Genomic DNA, 20,357 nt, shown 5'->3' with positions numbered 1-20,357 from the left:
AAAAAAATGTTCAGGTTGCTAATTACTAAGGTGGGTTTCCACACATGCAACACTTCTGATCCAGAGGAGATTCTGGACATTAAAGCCTCATAGTCAATCTGTAGCTGTTTGTCTACTGTGCCCATGACCTGAGTTTGAATCCCATCATGGGATTCATGTTTACTTATTTAGATGTAGATCCCATTTTCCCCTAAGAGCTCAGCCAGCTTCTATCTGTCTATCCATTTCTGGTGGGTAAATGAGTAACTGGGAGGCAAAATGACTGGGAAATGCCAGCGTCCAATCTCATGCTCTTAACGAATGAAACAAGAAGGAAAACATTTTTGTTTGCTGATAACAGCGTGTAATCTTCACAAAGAGGGGATACAGTCTTCGTATAGAGGGGATGCTATTTGCATGAGCATGCACTCTTTCCCTGATGCTGTCTGCGTGCAAACACATGCAAAATGGCCCACACCATCAGGGAAAGCATGCGCCCTCTTATGCACACCAAGTGCCTTTGATGACATTTATCCCTGAAATAACCCCCCCCCCCAAAAAAAAAAAAAAAAAAAAATGGACAAAGGGAACATTCTCAACAACACAACACAAAGGTTTTCAGACTGTCCATCCCTTGTACGTGTGGAATCTTTCAGGTGGCCAGAAGAGAGTTTGGTTTCATCTTGTGCCTTTTCACTAGTAGCTCAAAGTGAGTCACATTGGGGTCCAGCAGGTATTTTCCTGTCCCTGGGGGTTAAGTGATGTCTCCACAATTACAAGGACCGTCAGTGAGAATGAACTAGAGAATGACCCGGGGGACAAATTTTTCCCTGCGGGAACTCATTTTCCCATCCCGTCCCAGCGAGTTCTTTTCCTGCAAGCTCCGTCCTCATCTGCACAAGCCTCAATCACTTTAAAATCATAAGTGTTTGAAGCTTGTGCCATTAAGGCAGAGCGTGCAGGAACGGGGCATGGACAGGAAAAGAACTCGCCGGGAAAATGAGTTCCCGCGGGGACGGGAAAAAATGTGTCCCCCGGGTCATTCTCTAGCTTGAACCCTGGCTTCCCTGGTTATCAGCCCACTGCTCTAACCATCAGGGTCTGCCTCTTTCCTTAATTAAAAGCAGAGCAGTGGCGTAGTAAGGGTAGGGGGTGGCGCCCCCCGTTCCTCACTCGCGCCCTCCCTTCCCACCCCGTACCTCTTTAAATCTAAGCCAGCGCAAGCAGCTTCTCCAGCCTGCTGCTTGTGCTGGCGGCAGATTTCTTTTGGATGATGTCACTTCTTTCTGACGACCTGGAAGTGATCTCAGAGGGAGCCAGGCCGGTGCGAGCAACAGGCCACAGTAGTTGCTCACATTGGTAAAGAATTTAAAGAGGTGCCGGGGGGGGGGGGGGGGGCAGGGAAGGGGGGAAACGAGCATGGCGTGGGGGAGGAGAGGTGCCAGCGCCCCCACCAAGATGCCAACCTGGGTAGTCTGCCCCTCCCCTCCTTACTACGCCACCGGGTCAGAGCAAAGGTCCATAAAGGCCATTTTCATGCTGTATTAATTGCTGGAATTAATTCACCGGTTTCGAACATACGTCATTCTTTGAGTTGCCTTTTGTACTCATCTACAAATATGGGAACTGCTTAAAAGGATCCACATTTCGCCCTAATATTGCACTGACAAACGTCAATTTATAATTAAGGGATGCTTCTGACGTTAACGAGGTTTCTCTGTCAGTTGATCAGACCAAAGAAACCAAAGACACCTGCACGGAGCCAGGGCTGGACTCTTAGTCACAAGCAATTAGCGTTACCTTGGGCTGTGTGTTTAACATGCCCTATTTGAAAGATTCAACAAGGCATGGGAAATTGGTCAACGTAGCCATTATGGACTGAACTTTATTACGCCTAGACATAGCGATATAGATACCGAAATCTGTACAAGGCCTTGTAGTGTAGCTAAGGATGGGCATGCAATTAGCACTGATTAGATTACCAAGGAACACAAATTCATAGTATAGAAATCATTCCCTGGACCCAGAGGGGTGGGAAGCGGGTGCAGGTAAGTTGGTCATGGCAACCTGAAATATATCATTGTTGTTACGAGAGCCGCTCTGTGTGATGAGCTGCTCTGGAGCTCGACTAGGCCCGAGAAAGCTCCTGCAGCTTGATGGTTCTCTGTGTAATGCCAAAACCAGATTCTCTGCCAGGATAATTACAGATCACGGCTTGAGTGCATACGGCAGAAACACAACCGAAACTGGCACTAATAAATCTGTTCCCTCTAAGCTGAGCAGGTGTCCTCCAGCTGCATTGCTACCACCAGGGGGTGGAATATTTTCAGTCGCTAAGGACAGGTATGTTCCCTGGAGTCCTGCAGAACTTGCCTGTCCCTCACAATTGAAAAATGTGACAGTAAAACAGCACCCTCTATTGGTGAGACTGTGGGTGGAGGACTCCTGCTCAGCTTAGAGGGAACATTTATAATTTATAACCCTCTTTTAGAAAGGCAACATCGATGCAAACGCAGCACCTCCAGGTGGTGGGATCAATCCACAGATCAAACCCTGGGCTGGGGATATACCAGACGTCCAGATTTCCCCGGACGGCTTTTCGAAACCCGGCACTTTGTCTGGGTTCTGAAAAACCTCCTCAAATCGCGTCGGACAGGGAGGAAGTCCGCGCATGCACGGATGCCATCACGCGCACAAGCGCATGCACGTGACATCGCGTGGCATTCTCGCATGCGCACACTTCCTCCCTGTCCGACAGGAACAGGCAGTGGGGGCGGGGCTAGGGTATGACTGGGGGCGGGATTAGGGCGGGTCTAGAGGTCCAGATTTTCCAATTGGAGAATCGGGCAAACATTGTCCCAGGAACTTATGTATCTGTAAAATGTAAAGCACTTTGAACCTGTAAGCACAAAAAAGGCATCATACAAGTCCCTTAAAATCAGGGCCGGATTTTCCTATAGGCTAACTAGGCTTCAGCCTAGGGCCTCAAGATCAAGAGGGGGCCTACATTCAAATTGTTAGCAAAATTAAAATTACACTATTCTAAAAACAGTGAACACTAAAACACTGAGCCGAAAATAAGGAGAAATTCTACGCTTCGGGATCAGAACCGGCTCCGGCCGCAATGGGGCGCCGACTCGGCTTCTCCCTTTCTTTTTCTCGCCCTGGGAGGAGGATCGGGGAGGGAAAGACGTTAGTCCAGAAACAACTGGGCAAAGCCGAGGCCCGTGGTGAGAGAGGCAAAATGTGGATCCGTCAGGACAGGGCGGCCCAGACTGGCATTGGGGGGTGAGGGTGGGGGGGGGGGTTTCAGTGGAAGGGGGATGGGAGGCAGGCAGGCTGGCATCGGAGGGGGGGTGGGGGGGTTTAATGGAAGGCAGGATGGCATGGGGTGGTGGTCAATGGAAGGGGGATGGGAGGCAGGCGGGTATCGGAGGGGGGGGGTGAGGTGATGAAGGACGCACTGGGGGCACTATGGACATAGGAAGGGGCAATGTTGTGTGTTATGTTTGATTAGTTATTGTTACAAGTACTATATATGGTGCTGAGAATAAATGTCCAAATAAGTGTTCTCGACTTTTTTTTATTTATTATCCGTGTCACATTTTTTATAAAGGTTGGTACCAATAACAACATGTTTCATTTAACATATTGACATATATCACAGTAATGATGTATTTTATTATCTCTCATGTAATTTACAAACTTAAAAATGGGAGGTGAAAGGGCCTCATAAGTGGAATAGCCTAGGGCCTCTTTTCATCTACATCCGGCCCTGCTTAAAGCAGATTTAAATGTGTGCATGCACTCTTCAGGGGAAATTCTCATTACACACAAGTAAGGTGGGATCATAACACAGCAGACAAAGACTAGCCGTCTGCACAGAAAGGTGGCCAAAGTTGTCCCGCCAATGCTTTAAGTGAAAATATTCTGCACTTTTAATTCATCTTTGTTTCATGTGGGGCTCCTCTAGGTTTCTCCCAGCTCTTTCGGTGGAAATAGGGTTACCAGATGCCCCTTTTTGAGGACTCTCCAAGTGCCTGGATGGATTTCCAAAACCGAGCAGTTTGTCCAGGTTTTGGAAAGCCCTAAGCTCGGGGCCACGCAAATGCATGTAATGTCATCCGCATCGCAGACGCGGCCTGGATGAAGCAAAGCAAAGAACAGTTACTGTAATCCCGAATCCATCCTGTTGCTCTCCCAAGCCTTCCTCTACTCCCACTTCCTTTTAATCTGCAAATTAAGCCCTGAGAACAAGGAATGTGTTTGCAATTTCAGTCTTCAGCATCCCTGATGGAGGAGAGTATATCAGAGGCCAGGCCAGCTAATCTACCTTCAACTCTAATCACATCTCCCAAATAAACAATCCTAGAATAAAATATTTAGAAAGTGAAGTGCTCAGACCACCAACCACCAAAACAAGCAAAGGTTGCCAAAGGGACAGCTAATGATTTGAGGGTCCCCCATGTAGCCGAACGTTTCTTTTCAGTGAAACTCAAGTAGGGGGGGGGGGTCGGTTGGATAAGATATTAGAAATAAAAGCAGCAAGAACCTCCGAGATAGAAAACAGCAAAGATCAGTAATGTTTATTTAAACGTAAGAATGTAATAAAGGGATTGGTGAGTTTTAGGGACTGTGAAAGTGCAGGGATGGCCCCTTTGGCAAACCTTTGCTCGCTTTGGTGGTTGGTGGTCTGAGCACTTCACTTTCTAAAAATTTTATTCTAGGATTGTTTATGTGGAATCTGTGATTAGAGTTGAAGATACATTTTTTGGGGCACAAGCAAATATTGACATTGAATAGTTGTATTACTATAATCTACACATGGTCTTTTGTATCTAGCGTTCTAGAATCAATTTCTCTCTCTCTTGATAGATAGAGGCAGCCCCCGGGTTAAGAACAAGTTACATTTTTAAAGCTGTCCTTAAGTCGGGTTTGTATGTAACTCAGAACCTGTAGATTTTACGATTCTGCTCCCAAAAGGGCCAACTGTCCGTACCCAGTGTTCCCTCTAAGGTACGTCATTCACAACCACACCCTGTTCTTAATGTGGCCATGTGCCATTCACTGAATCTGTAGGAGTCTATGCCATGGGAAATACTGCTCAGTGAAATCAACCGCGTTCCTAAGTATGAGTCATACTTAAGTCAGACGTCTGTAACTCGGGGACTGCCTAGAACAAGTTATGTTTTTAAAGCTGTTCTTAAGTCGGATTTGTATGTAACTCAGAACTTATAGATTTTACAATTCTGCTCCCAGCTGACAAAAGGGCCAACTGTCCCTAGTCCCAGTGTTCCCTCTAAGGTACAGCAGGCACAACCACACCCTGTTCTTAATGTGGCCATGCGTCATTCCAGAACCTGCTGCAGGAAAAGTGTGGAAATACTGCTCAGTGAAATCAACCGCGTTCTTAAGTATGAGTCGTACTTAAGTCTGGTGTCTGTAACTCGGGGACTGCCTGTATAAAAACTGATCTATTTGAAAAATTTGTAAATTGATGTCCAAGATTATTTACTGGTAAATCATATACTGATCTTATAGCTAGTACATTTTTGCCGAATTTTATTGCATTCTAGCATATTGTATTTTATTCACCTATTGTATAATTTTAGTTCAACTTTTTAGAATATTGTATTTTATTCATTGATTGTATAATTTTTAATGTATGTGAACCGCCTAGAACTATATGGTAGGGCGGTATATAAAAATAAAATTATTATTATTATTACACACACATATACCGTATTTTCTCGCATATAACGCGCGCGTTATACGTGGTTTTTACAAACCGCGCATACCCTTGCGTGTTATACGCGTGAGCGCTCGCACTCCCACCCCGAAGGACCGCTCGCACCCCTACCCGAAGGACCGCTCGCACCCCCACAGCCTCCCCCCCCTCCCCCATGGAGAAGCTGTCTACCTTGTTTCCGGATGCCAGCCCAGCTGCTTCCTCTGCCGGCGGTCCTGCCCCTTCTCAGAGCCCTGTGCTGCGCTGCTTCCTCTTCAGGCGGTCCCGCCCTTTCTCTGATGTCAGAGAAAGGGCGGGACCGCCGGAAGAAAAAGCAGCACAGCAGGGCTCAGAGAAGGGGTGGGACCGTCGGCAGAGGAAACAGCTGGGCTCGCTGGCATCCGGAAACAAGGTAGACAGCTTCTCCATGGGGGAGGGGGGGAGGCTGTGGGGGTGCGAGCGGCTCTTCGGGTGGGGGTGCGAGCGGTCCTTCGGGGTGGGAGTGCGAGCGCTCCTTCGGGTGGGGGTGCGAGCGGTCCTTCAGGGTGGGGGTGCGGGTGCGTGCGAGCGGTCCTTCGGGGTGGGGGTGCGAGCGGTCCTGCGGGGGGGTGAATCGGACGTCGGGGGGGGGGGCATCAGGCTTTCAGGGTAGGGACAAGACTTCAAGGAGGAAAGGAGAGTCGGGGCGGGTGAAAGGAGAGTCGGGCAGCATGCGCGGTATACGGGTGTGCGCGGTATATAAAAATTTATGTACATAAATATGTGTTTTTTGCGCGCTATACCCGTGTGCGCGTTTTACACGGGTGCGCGTTATCTATGTGAAAATACGGTAATATATCCATTAGCAAATCGTGTTCTCTCTCAGGCCTTATCTTGTATATACTTGCTTAATCTTGGAAGGAAAAACCTCAGAAGTTTAATAAGACTTTATTATTCTTAGACGCCTTTGATACATAACTGCCCTCGCAAGGGCAAAATTCTCTCGGTCATTTACAGTCGCTCTCCATTTCCCCTCGTTCTGCCCTTTTTCTGTCTGAATAATGAAGCCTGTTTGTTTTCTTTTTACCTTTCATTCCCCAGTAATGCCTTGTATTTTGTTTTAATATTTCATGTTTTCAATTATTGTATGCTATATATGGGTTTTTTTTTTTTTTTTAATTGTACACCGTTTTGTATTTGTTTAAGCGGTATAAGAAATTATGTATAAACCTTGATACTGTACAGTCCGTGTGCATCAATCTCTCAGTCGTTGGCATAGAAACCTTCCAATCAAAACCCCCCGTCACGTCTATTTAACACGGAAAAATTTTTTTTTTTTTTTTTTTTAAAGCAATGGCATCTTAAACCATTTTAAATACCCATAACTTTGCTGTGCAGCTTCTACACTCCATAAATGTCTGCGCAAGCCCGTATTGACGTCCCGACGATAGCCAGCATTTCGCAGCGTCGTCAGCGTTCCGGGCCTGAAGTGCTATTCAAGGTGCCATCTGCAGCAGACTTTGATTTATTTTCATCTCCATTACACACCATTGCGTTTAGATACCGTGTTAATGTTTTTACGCAGAACATATAATACACGCCAGCATTATTTATCTGCATTCCTGGTGCTGAAATCTCGGTGCCTAGTTATAGAATTAGGTTATTATATGCACAACCCACAGACCTGAGCGAGCAGCCAGGTCACTATGAGCGTTTTCCAAGCGATTTATTTGAATGCAATGACTAGACATTTTCATAAAGCTGCCTTTGTTTTTGTACATGAAAGAGAATGATTCATATACTGAGAAAGAGCTTCAGGCACAGCTCTGCAGGAGGCATCTAGATGAGATACATAGAAAACAGGAGAACATTTGTATGTGTGTGACCTGGAAGCGAATGAGTGTAACATAGAAACATGATAGCAGATAAAGGCCAAATGGCCCATCCAGTCTGCCCATCCGCAGTAACCATTATTTCTTCCTCTCTCCGAGAGATCCCAGGCCCTTTTGAATTCAGACACAGTCTCTGTCTCCACCACCTCTTCCGGGAGACTCTTCCACGCATGTACCACCCTTTCCGTAAAAAAGTATTTCCTCAGATTACTCCGGAGCCTCTCACCTCTTAACTTCATCCTATGCCCTCTCATTGCAGAGTTTCCTTTCAAATGAAAGAGACTCAACTCATGTACATTTATATCACGTAGGTATTTAAACGTCTCCATCATATCTCCCTTCTCCAAAGTATACAGATTGAGATCTTTAAGTCTGTCCCCATACGACTTATCACGAAGACCACATACCATTTTAGTAGCCTTCCTCTGGACCGACTCCATCCTTTTTATATCTTTTTGAAGGTTGGGCCTCCAGAATTGTACACAATATTCTAAACGAGGTCTCATCAAAGTCTTATACAGGGGCATCAATACCTCCTTTTTCCTACTAGCCATACCTCTCCCTATGCACCCAAGCATCCTTCTAGCTTTCGCTGTCACTTTTTCAACCTGTTTGGCCACCTTAAGATCATCACATACAATCACACCCAAGTCCCACTCTTCTGTCATGCACGTAAGCTCTTCACTTCCTAATCTGTACCGTTCCCTCGGGTTTTTGCAGCCCAAATGCATGACCTTGCATTTCTTAGCATTAAATTGTAGCTGCCAAATTTCAGACCATTCTTCAAGCTTCGCTAGGTCTTTCTTCATGTTATTCACACCATCCGGCGTGTCTACTCTATTGCAGATTTTGGTATCATCTGCAAAATGGTAAATCTTACCCGACAACCCTTCAGCAATATCATTTATAAAAATGTTAAAAAGATCAGGCCCAAGAACAGAACCTTGAGGCACACCACTGGTAACATCCCTTTCCTCAGAGTGATCTCCATTGACCACTACCCTTTGTCACCTTCCACTCAACCAGTTCTTGATCCAGCCCTTCACAATGGGACCCATCCCAAGGGCACTCAGTTTATTTATTAGACGTCTGTGTGGAACACTGTCAAAGACTTTGCTAAAATCTAAATACACCACATCTAGTGCACATCCTCTATCCAATTCTCTGGTCACCCAGTCAAAGAAATTGATCAGATTTGTCTGGCAAGACCTACCTCTAATGACCTACCTCATGTTGCCTCCGGTCCTGTAATCCACAGGATTCCAGAAACTTCACCATTCTCTGTTTTAAAAGTGTTTCCATTAATTTGCTTACCAAAGAAGTCAGACTTACTGGCCTGTAATTCCCTATTTCTTCCTTACTTTCACTTTTGTGGAGAGGGACCACATCTGCCCTTCTCCAGTCCTCCAATACCACTCCCGACTCTAGAGATTTGTTGAAAAGGTCAGTCAGCGGAGCTACCAGAACATCCCCAAGTTCCTTCAGCACCCTCGGATGTACACCATCCAACCCCATCACTTTGTCTACCTTTATTTTAGCTAGCTCCTCACAAACACAACCCTCTGAAAATCAATCAGGGTCTATTACTCCTCCATCCCTATTCACGTTTGTCTTCTGCGGTCCTGCTCCCGGCTCTTCAGCCGTGAACACAGAACAGAAATATCTGTTAAACAATTCGGCCTTTTTTTTAATCAGCTTCTACATATTCCTCCCCTTCACCTTTGAGTCTCACAATGCCACTTTTGCACTTCTTCCTCCTATCACTAATATATCTACAAAATGTCTTCTCTCCCCGTTGTACCGTGTCAGCTATTTTCTTCCATTTGTATCTTTGCTTTCCTGACTACTCGACCAACCTCTCTTAACTTTTCCAGACATTTTTGCCTGTCTTCCTCTTTCTGCAATCTTTTGTAGTTTATTCCTTACCTTCTCAGCTACTACTTTTGAGAACCAAAGTGGCCTTCTTTTCCTCTTACTTGTACTTACTTCTCTCACAAAAAGGTTTGTCGCCCTTACAATCACTCCTTTCAGTTTTGCCCACCGCATTTCCACTCCTTCCAGACAATAATTCCTTGATGTAAACCCCCATCCAAACAAAGTTAGTTTTTTAAAAGTCTAGAACCTTTGCTTTTGAATGAACCCTCTCTATACCCATCTTAATATTAAACTGTACCATGCTTAGAACATCATTTCTCTCTACTGAAAAACTTAAAAGAAAAGACTAAAGGTAGGGGAAGGAAGCGGTGTATGCAGCTCTGGTCGCCATATCTCAAAAAAGATATGGCGGAATTAGAAAAGGGTTTCAAAAATGATATAAGGGATGGGACGACGTTCCTATGAGGAAAGGCTAAAGCGGCTAAAGCTCTTTAGCTTGGAGAAGAGACGGCTCAGGGGTGATATGATAGAGCTCTTTAAAATAATGAGTGGAGTGGAAAGGGTAGATGTGAATCGCTCATTCACTGTTTCTAAAAATACTAGGACTGGTGGGCATGCGATGAAACTACTAAGTAGTAGATTTAAAACAAACCAGAGAAAATATTTCTTCACACAATGTGTAATTAAACTCTGGAATTCATTGCCAGAGAATGTGGTGAAATCAGTTAGCTTAGCGGGGTTTAAGAAAGGCTATTAGCTAGGTTAGTATTTCCTTGTAGTAATATTAATTTTGCAATTTTAGTTTAATATGTTGTTTGATCTCACTTTACTGTACAAGATGTATACGCTTGAAAATATTGTAAAATTTTATAAATAAATAAAAATAAAAAAATAAAAAAAAAAAAAAAAAAAAAAAAAATGAAAGGCTTGGATAATTTTGTTAAAGAGAAGTTCATAGCCATTATTGAGATGGCTTGGGGAAATCCACTGCTTATTCCTAGGATAAGGAGCATAAAATCTGTTTTTCTGCTTGGGATCTGGGCTTGATAGACCTTTGGTCTGTCCCAGTAGGACAATTTCAGCAACATTTCCTAAAAACATATTCCTTCTCTTCATTTTTAGTGGGTTGTTGTCAGGTCACTTGAAGGAGAGCATTTTTTTAAAGTGCTAATCAGCCTCGTAGCATTCTGGGCTGATTCTCTCACAGATTTCTCTAAAGCAATGGTCTCAAACTCCAACCCTTTGCAGGACCTCAGAAAAAATAGTTAATGTCTTATTAAAGAAATGACAATTTTACATGAGGTGAAAGTCTTTATAGTTTATAAATCTTTCCTTTTGGCTAAGTCTTAATAATAATATTGTCATTTATAGCTAAAGAGACATCTGATCAAGAAACTGTTTTATTTCACTTTTGTGATTATGATAAACATACCGAGAGCCTCAAAATTGTACCTGGCGGGCCACGAGTTTGAGATCACTGCTCTAAAGCAAATTCTCCTACTACTACTGCAGTGTTTTATAAGGTCCTCATATGAGACTTCCTGTAATTTATAAACAAACCATCAGTGGAGAACTGAGAACCGGATCAGGACTCAACAGCCTACATTTCTCCACCCACTGGAATGAACAGTCTCTGATGGTCTTTCCCTTGCTTAAAGGCTAAGGGGGTGATGGTGGGGTTGAGGGTACTTTTTAGCCTGAAGAATGTGTAGGGCAGTGGGAATGAAGGTTTCTTGACCTAGGCCCCACTGCAATACTGTGGTTGGATCATCCCCGTGCTCTCCTGGACATACTCCTAATCGGCACATGTCCCGTAGGAGCCCAGCCCTTGTCAACACTCTACTCCATCTGGGATAGTGGTTTGCATTGTGTGGTTGAGGACCGCAGTTCCAAATTCATTCCTTTTCCTGTTGTAAACTCAGTTCTAAAAGTGCCAAAACTTGAAGACCTGAATATGTATACCCTAGAGGAAAGCAGGGATGGGGTGGGGGGGTGGGGTGGCATATAATATAGATGTTTGAAAAATGATTAATTTGTATATTATTACCTTATAAGTATTTAGAGTTGGAGAAGCAGTAGATGTAGAACTCATGAGTTGAGGTTGCAGGGTGGTGGACTTACAAGAAACATCAGGATATACTTTTTCACAGAAAGGGTGGCGGAAGCCTGGGAATGCCCTCCCGGAGGAAGTAGTGAAGATAAAACCAGTGATGGGATTCAAGAATGCATGGGATAAACATAGAGGCAGAGAATATAGAAAACGGATGGAATCGAGTTAAAAGAAAACCCGAATGACCTCATAACCGCAGCTCCGGAAGCTGGTAGATAAGACCGATGCCAGGATGACTTCCATGATCTAGGTCCATAAATGGCAAAGTTAGATCAAGATCAAGGCTTGAGTGAGCTTCAACAGCAAGTAGAACCAGTGCCGGGGCAGACGTCTACAATCTGTACCCCAAAATTAGGGGGGTGAGAGAGACATTAAGGTTTTTTTTTTTGTTAAGGCACGCCAGCTGATTTAGCGTGTCCATAAAATATAATGGGCGTGTTAGCATTTAGTGCGCCTTGTAAACGACGAGGAGCTCCCTGTGATTCAAAATCCTCCATTGCCCCAGGACAGATAGGGAAAAGACTTATTGTACACTGCTTTGGGTGAATTTCTTTGTGCAAAGGTGGTTAATAAATAGCATTTAAAGCTGTGTATCTGGAATCATAAAGTTGATATTAGTGAATAAATGATTCGAGCTAGTGGTGGGGGAGGGGAAGATATTCTTAGGATTGAAAGAAGTGACACCTGAACAGATGTGCCAGATGTGGCTCTGGACGCCTTATTGGACCAATATTTACTCTTGTTTTCTCCACTAAATGACTCGGGCTCCCTTCTGCTTCTCTGGGAACATTTGGCAGCATCCTTCTTTGTGTAGGGGAGGGACCAATTGGGAGGGGGGGGGGCAGTGACCAAAAGCATATCCACTAGGAAGACTTGCTCTATAATACAGTGTAGAGCTCTGGCTCAAATTGCTCTTTTTTTGTAATTAGAGGAAATTAGTTTATGGTGGACCATCTCTGTGCTGGTCTTTCCGAAACTGAAGCTGCCAGATGTGTATTGCTGTATTATCGGTACATCCTGAGCAGACTCTTCTAATGCAGACATGTCTGGAGGCACTGAGCCGACGATGGCACCCACGGGCTTCTCATTTAAATGTGAGAAAGAAAGAGAACTCTTCAAAGAAAAATACAGCGTTTCAGGCAGTTCCCCTAGGGTTTCCTTTGTAAATGAAATTTTAGTGTAAAGCAGGAATTCATTTCGCACCAAGAGGAAACATACTCACAGTCACAGCTGTATAATCTGTTTTATTAATTTGTAATAAAAAAAACAAATGGATAATGGTCTCTAGCGTGACCCGTGGATTCTCAGAGTTCCTCACACGGGTACACAGTGGGTACAGAAGCAATTTTGCAGGAAGGGCATTTCTATATATAGTGCTTCTTCTCTAAATGAAGCTAAGCCCTGTCTTTCGGCACACAAGGAAGTTACAGCAGCCATTGAGCTACTCTAAATGTCACAGATATGCCATATACTTAGAACAGTGGTCTCAAACTCCAACCCTTTGCAGGGCCACATTTTGCATTTGTAGGTCCTTGGAGGGCCTCAGAAAAAATAGTTCATGTCTTATTAAAGAAATTTTGCATGAGGTAAAAACTCTTTATAGTTTATAAATCTTTCCTTTTGGCTAAGTCTTAATATTAATATTGTAATTTATAGCTAAATAGACATATGATCAAGAAACTTTTATTTTACTTTTGTGATTAGGATAAACGTACCGAGGGCCTCAAAATAGGACATGGCGGGCCACGAGTTTGAGACCACTGATTTAGAACGTTCTAGAAATTATATGTGGAAATGGGAGTCCTGTCTATGCTCTGCACAGACTCCGCCTTTGCATACATATTAATACACTAGCGCTTAGGCGAATCTTTGGCGTTTATCCACACCTAGGCCCCTATTATGTTGGCATTCTAATGACGTTACAGGAAATGAAAAATTACTGACTTCAAACCAGGATAAATAACGATATGCAAGATTGTTTGCGGGTTCTCTGAGGAAGCCAGTAAGGCAAAACGCGTCAGGACCCAGCTATACTAACGCTAGCAGCAATCTTCAGCTAAGTTACTTAACCTTTGAACTATTCATACTCTACAAGCTATTTGAAAGTTTGCAAGCTACACAGTACCACTCACTTTACTTAGTGATTCAAATCATCTTTTCACAACAGTTATGGTGCAATGATAGATACCATAAGAGTTCTGGTAGGGGCTAATCCCCCACTTTGAGTTCTTCAATTCCATCTCGGATTCTGAGCACCGTCAAAAGTGGAAAGTATTTTTTGAACTGGTTCCTCTATCTGTTTATTAGTGGCATTCTAATGATTTACACATATAATCAGTGCAGAAACGTTATTGCCTATTACTTCCTTATACTCGTCAGAAAAGCCCCTCCTGTCAGTACCCTTCTCCTCTGCTGCCAGCTCCTGCTGCATGCCTGGAATAACCTGCCTGGCTCGTTACGTCAGACTCTGTCTCTGGCGGAATTCAAATCCCATGTTTGAAGCTGTGTTTAAATCCTGACCCTACCAACATACAAGTCTGTCATCCCCTCAGTAGACCCCTACCCTCTCTGCAGCCCCTCTAATTCCCCTCATGAACACTATGCTCTGACTCCCCTTTTGCCAGGTGTGCCTGTCATAATTAGATTGTAAGCTCTTCTGAGCAGGGACTATCTCTTGCGTGTACAATGTGCAGCACTGCATGCGTCTGGTAGCACTATAGGGCAGGAGGTGAAGAGTGAACCAGTTGCATAGGTTTCAGGCGAGTGAGAGGCAGCCGGGCTCTGCATTTAATGCTCTGAGTATCACGTGATCTGATTAAGCCGCAAAGCAGAGGACTTTGCCCTATATGCACCGCCCCCAGTTCTGGATCTCCCTTGTTTTAAGGTGTGTCTCTTACATATGCAGATGCAAAACCCTGCCCTTCAGAGGCTGGAGAGGACTGGTGGCTCTTCCTGAATAGAGAATGACATGGGGACAGATTTTTTCCCATCCCCACAGGAATTCAATTTCCCCGTCCCGTCCCTGCGAGTTTTGTTGCTGTCCCTACCCCATTCCTGTAAGCTCTGCCTTAACTGCACAAGCCTCAAACACATGACTTTAAAGTGTTTGAGGCTTGTGCAGATGAGGACGGAGCTTAGGCATTGGTGGAATGAGGCATTATGACATCACAATCTGAGCTCTAGAATGTTGCTGCTTAGGATTTTAAAGGGGTTGAGGCTTGTGCGGATGAGGACGGAGCTTAGGCATTGGTGGAATGAGGCATTATGACATCACAATCTGAGCTCTAGAATGTTGCTACTTAGGATTTTAAAGCGTTTGAGGACGGAGTTTAGGCATTGGTGGAATGAGGCATTATGACATCACAATCTGAGCTCTATAATGTTGCTACTTAGGATTTTAAAGCGTTTGAAGACGGAGCTTAGGCATTGGTGGAATGAGGCATTATAACATCACAATCTGAGCTCTAGAATGTTGCTACTTAGGATTTTAAAGGGGTTGAGGCTTGTGCAGAAGAGGACGGAGCTTAGACATTGGTGGAATGAGGCATTATGACATCACAATCTGAGCTCTAGAATGTTGCTACTTAGGATTTTAAAGGGGTTGAGGCTTGTGCAGAAGAGGACGGAGCTTAGACATTGGTGGAATGAGGCATTATGACATCACAATCTGAGCTCTAGAATGGTGCTACTTAGGATTTTAAAGTGTTTGAGGCTTGTGCAGATGAGGACGGAGCTTAGGCATTGGTGGAATGAAGCATTATGACATCACAATCTGAGCTCTAGAATGTTGCTACTTAGGATTTTAAAGGGTTCGAGGCTTGTGCAGATGAGGACGGGGCTTGCAGGAACGGGGCAGGGACAGGAAAAGAACTCGCTGGGACGGGACAGGGAAACATTTGTCCCCATGTCATTCTCTACTCCTGAACATTGGCTGGGATAAAGAAACAAATGATGCTCATTTAAGATGACCAGTGACTTGCTAGTGATCCCTTCATGGGCAACAGTAACATATAGAACAAACAATGAATGCACATAAAGAAATGGATAGTCACGAATGAGCACGAAACACGGGTGCAAAACCAGGGCCCTGTCTTTTCCACGACGTATCTACACTCATCTGCTACACGATTGTACAGCCGTCTCAACATTTCCAAATAACTGGGGTGCCAAGCACAATACAAAGTACTCCTCCCCAGACACAACGAAGAGCTGACCTCTATTCGGTATACAAACAGGAACCTCAGAGAGGTAGCAAAGCTGGCACCTCTCATTCAAGTTCAGATCCAGCTAGTTTCAAGGCATCCCTTAATCCAGTTCTCACATGGTCTGCGGAACGTGTTGGCCGTCTCGGGTTGGGATAGACCCACTTCACCCCCTTTTCACGCCCCCCCCATCCCTAAACTCTTCTTTTCAGGCTTGCCAAAATTGCGTTCGAAGCTTCCTCTTATCTTGATTTTAGAAAACAGATAAAACCCCAATTATTCAACAGATTGGCATTCTAATGTATCTTATTACTTAATTATTTTGATCTCATTTTAAATTGTTTGTATCTTCCCACTGTAAGCTTTTAACTTTGCCGAAATTTTAGAAGATTTCAATTTTATATATCTATTTGTACTGTATGTATTATGATTGATTGATGTGAACCGCCTAGAACTCCCGGGTATGGCGGTATATAAAAATAAACTATGATTATCATATTACCACACAGACGCTTTTTGGTGGAAACTTAGCCGCAGCCCTGTTTATTGGTATTAATAGTTGAAACACAATGAGCATAACAGTTGTCCCAAGCCCCCGACCCTGCCATGTCAGCAAGGATCTGACGGTTGGCATGTCTCCCACATGTCCCACTCTCTAGGGTCCCCAAAACCCCGGGCACGGCTCCCCCCCCACCCCCCCCGATGAGCCCAGCAGCCAGTAGCTCGGGATACCACTCCCATGTCCTACTGTAACCGGCCCATCAGGCCAACCTAAAGGGAGGGCAGGCAGGTAAAGCCACCTTGGAGGACCAGGTAAGCCCTCCTGGTGCCCCCTGTGGCTGTAGTCACTCAATTGCCGCACTCCTCTTCAGCGGGAAAAGTCCCGCCACCCAACTGTGCGCCACTGCTACCCCAGGTGCAGTCACGAGCCTGCCGACAGACGTGCACGGAGGCCTCCCCTCCCCGCGTTGCCTTTTCCCTTCCAGATGGGTCCCCAGGCTCCCATTTCTTGCACGGTGCGCCAAGGACAGGACAGATGAAGATGTGGAATGAAGTCTGCTGTGCCAGAAAATGGAAATCCTTCTCTGTTCCGCAGCCTGGCTAAATGGTGTTGGCAAACTATCTTCATTTCAGTGTGCAGGAATAACCGTGCGTGATTTGTATCCATTAGTGAAAGACCTGCTCCGATGCAGATTTCTCTAGGCTGAGGACAGCAGTTGCCTGGTTACCCACTGATAGCTCATGGTACATTGCAGGAACTGCCCGTGTATGTCTGAAGCATATTCCAGCGATAGCTTTTCTGTAAGTGTAAATGAGTTATTTGTACAAGTAAATGATGTCTAAGGCTTCTAATGTTTAGGTTACTTGCACGCTACATAACACAATGAACAGATGCTGAGTTTTGGTTACTTTTACTGATCAAAAATGGCTCCCGGCTGGCTAACTGGTTATTTTCAGCAGCCACTTAACTGGTTACTGGCAGTCAAGCCAGATGGACTGCGTCAAAAGGACCACAGCACAGTCAGTCCAGTTTTTAAGTGACCACCAGAGCTGGTTACGCGCTGAATATTGAACTTAACGGACAGAGCCTGGACAGGAATAAGAACACAGCACTTCCTTCCTTCTGAAAAACACACACTTGCACCTACTGTGGTTGAAATCCTGTCTGCTCCCTATTCTCACCTCATCCCTGTCCCTTCCTGCATGTCACTCCCTCTGTCTCTCGAGAATGCCCCTGTCCATTTTACCCCCACCACGACTCTAAAAAGACATCTCTGGCTGCTTCATGAACCTAAACTCAGAACTCAATCTCCAGGAAAGGCTCCACTAGGGGCCTCTTTTATTAAACTACGCTAGCGGTTTCTAGTGTGGGGAGCCGCGCTAAAAACAGCGCAGTTTAATACAAGAGGGGGTAGATAAGAACATAAGCAGTATCTCTGCTGGGTCAGACCAGAGGTCCATCATGCCCAGCAGTCCGCTCACGCGGCGGCCCATCAGGTCCAGGACCTGTATAGCAATCCTCTATCTATACCCTTCTATCCCCCTTTCCTTCAGGAAATCATCTAATCCCTTCTTGAACCCCAATACCGTACTCTGTCCTATCACACCCTCTGGAAGCGCATTCCAGGCGTCCACCACCCTTTTGGTGAAGAAGAACTTCCTAGCATTGGTTCTGAATCTGTCCCCTCTCAATTTTTCCAAATGCCCTCTCGTTCTTGTAGTTTTCGAGAGTTTGAAGAATCTGTCCCTCTCCACTTTCTCTGTGCCCTTCATGATCTTGTAAGTCTCTATCATGTCCCCTCTAAATCTCCGCTTCTCCAAGGAAAAAAGCCCCAGTTTCTCTAATCTTTCAGAGATGAAAGGTTTTCCATACCTTTTATCAATCGTGTTGCTCTTTTCTGGACCCTCTTGAGTATCGCCATATTGTTCTTAAGGTACGGCGACCAATATTGGACACAGTACTCCAGATGCGGGCGCACCATCACCCGATACAACGGCAGGATTACTTCTTTCGTTCTGGTTGTAATACCTTTCTTGATAATCCCCAGCATCCTATTCGCCTTCTTAGAGGCCACTGCTCACTGTGCCGATGGCTTCATTGTCTTACCCCCAAGTCCTTTTCTAGGGTACTTTCACCCATTACCAGCCCTCCCATCGTATAGCTGTACTTCGGGTTTCTGTTTCCTACATGCAAGACTTTACATTAAACTTCATCTGCCATCTCTTCGCCCACTCTTCTAGTTTGTTCAGGTCCCTTTGTAAATCCTCTTTAGTCCCAACTCCACTAAATAGTTTGGTGTCGTCTGTGAATTTTATTACTTCGCACTTCGTCCCTGTTTCTAGATCATTTATAAATACATTGAACAGCAGCGGTCCAAGTACCGACCCCTGCGGAACACCACTCGTAACCCTCCTCCAGTCCGAGTAGTAGCTTTCACTCCTACCCTGTGCTTCCTACCTGCCAACCAATTCTTGATCCATCTGTGTATGTCTCCTTTCATCCCATGGTACTTCAGTTTCCAAAGTAGGCATTCATGGGGTACCTTGTTAAAGGCTTTTTGAAAATCTAAGTATACGATGTCTATGGGGTCCCTTTTTTCCATTCGTTTGTTAATTCCTTCGAAGATGTGCAATAAGTTTGTTAGGCACGATCTTCCCTTGCAGAAGCCATGTTGGCTTGTTTTCATCAGTTTATTCCTTTCTAGATGCTCATCGATGCTGTCTTTTATCAGCGCTTCCGCCATCTACCCCGGAACTGAAGTCAAACTTACCGGTCTGTAGTTCCCCTGGTTACTTCTCGATCTTTTTTTAAAGATAGGCATAACATTTGCTATCTTCCAATCCTCCGGGATCATGCCTGTTTTCAAGGATAGATTGCAAACCTGATCAGATGATGAGCTCTCGTATAAGGAAAGACTAAAAAGGTTAGGGCTCTTCAGTTTGGAAAAGAAACGGCTGGTAAGAGTAAATTCGATCACGTAACCTCATTGCTCAAGGAATTATATTGGCTTCCAGTGTATCTTAGAACTCAATTTAAGTGCGTTTGTATGGCATTTAAAATTCTTTTTGGCAACTCTATTACTTTGGCTCCTTTAGATTGGAATGTACACAGATCTCATCTCGCTAGGAGGTCAAATAAATTCAAACTTACAATTCCTTTCCTCAGGGCAGGGGTATCAAAGTCCCTCCTTGAGGGCCGCAATGCAGTCGGGTTTGCAGGACTTCCACAATGAACAAAGCAGTGCATGCAAATAGATCTCATGTATATTCATTGGGGAAATCCTGAAAACCTGACTGGATTGCGGCCCTCGAGGAGAGACTTTGACACCTCTGCCTTAGGGGTAAGAATAGAACTTTCAAGAGATTCAGCACTCTTTTATTTTCAAACTAACTGAGCTCTGGAATGAGTTCACTTAGAAGTCTAGGCCCCTTCGTTTTATTTCCGAAAGCTCTGAAAACTTTTTTGTTAACTAAATACTTTGGAAACTAAACCATTCTAGATTTCATTCTTCTTTTATATTTATGTAGTATACTTACATTATTGTAAACCAAGTCGAGCACCTTTTGGTTGAAGACCAAGTCTATAAAATTAAGTTATAGTTTTTGATATGATTGAAGTCTACAAAATCCTGAGTGGAGTAGAACGGGTACAAGTGGATCGATTTTCACTCCATAAAAAATTACAAAGACTAGGGGACACCCGATGAAGTTACAGGAAAATACTTTGAAAACCAATAGGAGGAAATATTTTTTCACTCAGAGAATAGTTAAGCTCTGGAACGCGTTGCCTGAGGATGTGGTAAGAGCGGATAGCGTAGATGGTTTTAAGAAAGGTTTGGACAAGTTCCTGGAGTAAAAGTCCATAGTCTGTTATTGAGAAAAACCTGGGGGAAGCCACTGCTTGCCCTGTATCGGTTACTCCTTGGGTTTTGGCCAGGTACTAGGGACCTGGATTGGCCATCGTGAGAACGGGCTACTGGACTTGATGGACTATTAGTCTGACCCAGTAAGGCTATTCTTATGTTCTTATGATGTCACTAGTCCTTTGTGCTCCAACAAAGGTTAATCATTGACCAGCTGAACCTCAGCAG

Source organism: Geotrypetes seraphini, chromosome 7 (genome assembly GCF_902459505.1).
Source record: "Geotrypetes seraphini chromosome 7, aGeoSer1.1, whole genome shotgun sequence".
NCBI lineage: Eukaryota > Metazoa > Chordata > Amphibia > Gymnophiona > Dermophiidae > Geotrypetes > Geotrypetes seraphini.
The sequence above is the reverse complement of the archived record's forward strand: the minus strand, read 5'-3'. Positions refer to the sequence as shown.